This window comes from Nannospalax galili, unplaced genomic scaffold (assembly GCF_000622305.1).
Source record: "Nannospalax galili isolate Female #2095 unplaced genomic scaffold, S.galili_v1.0 scaffold84, whole genome shotgun sequence".
Taxonomy (NCBI): domain Eukaryota; kingdom Metazoa; phylum Chordata; class Mammalia; order Rodentia; family Spalacidae; genus Nannospalax; species Nannospalax galili.
In genome coordinates, this window is record NW_008352272.1 from 1,912,886 (window position 1) to 1,913,664 (window position 779).

A 779-nucleotide genomic window follows, 5' to 3' on the forward strand; every position below is an offset into this window, starting at 1 on the left:
GAGCTATTTTATCTTTGGCTGTGTGAACTTTCCCTGGGGAGACAAAAACAAATGCCAAATCAACCTCAGGGCACCAACGATTCCACCGCAGTCTAACTTGGTGAATCAGTGAGTGTATTGCTCTTACTTACAGAGCATGGGTGACCACAAAACAGCTGCACCATGAAGAGTCTTTATCCAGCACGGGTGAGGACATCTCCACAGCTGCCTGAATAGAGCTCCCCCACCCCTTCAGCTAAACTTCCACATTCTATGTGCTCTACTTTATCCCAAGATGAGACCATAGGCAGCCTGGGCAGAATTACATACAGCTTGGGAGCAAGAGTAGGAAGAATGCTTGGAATCTTCAGGTGAGGTTCTACTGACCCTCCCCAACCCCTCTTCTATGATAGAAGGACCACAAGGCTGATCTTGAGGGTCTCTTGCAACCAGCCCCAGCTAAGCCATTATCAGCCCCTGACCCATAGAAACTGCGGGGTAGCAAATCTATGCTGTTTTAAGCTGTTATGTTTTGTCAAATGACATACACCAATAGATCATCAACAGAGGCCTGAAGAACTTCATCTATATCTGCTTGGAGCTTGTTCTCAAGAACTCTTCAAACACTGGAGATAGTGAGTAGAGGCAGAATATGTAACGGTCAAAGTCAATGTTTGGAGACCTTACCTCATGATACAAGTTTAGTGTGATCTATAATATTAACTTCAAAAGACAACTGCTACCTAAAAGGAGACATTTAGAAGCTGAATCTTAAAAATATGTCCTTTGCTGATGTAAAT

The 779-nt window shown here is 43.9% G+C and overlaps 1 protein-coding gene across 1 annotated transcript in view; it reads right to left on the reverse strand.

The window, feature by feature from the left end:
- LOC103746931 (dynactin subunit 5) overlaps window positions 1-779 on the reverse strand; it is a gene marked incomplete at its 5' end in the record, with an annotated part of 47,130 nt that overhangs the window by 1,734 nt on the left and 44,617 nt on the right.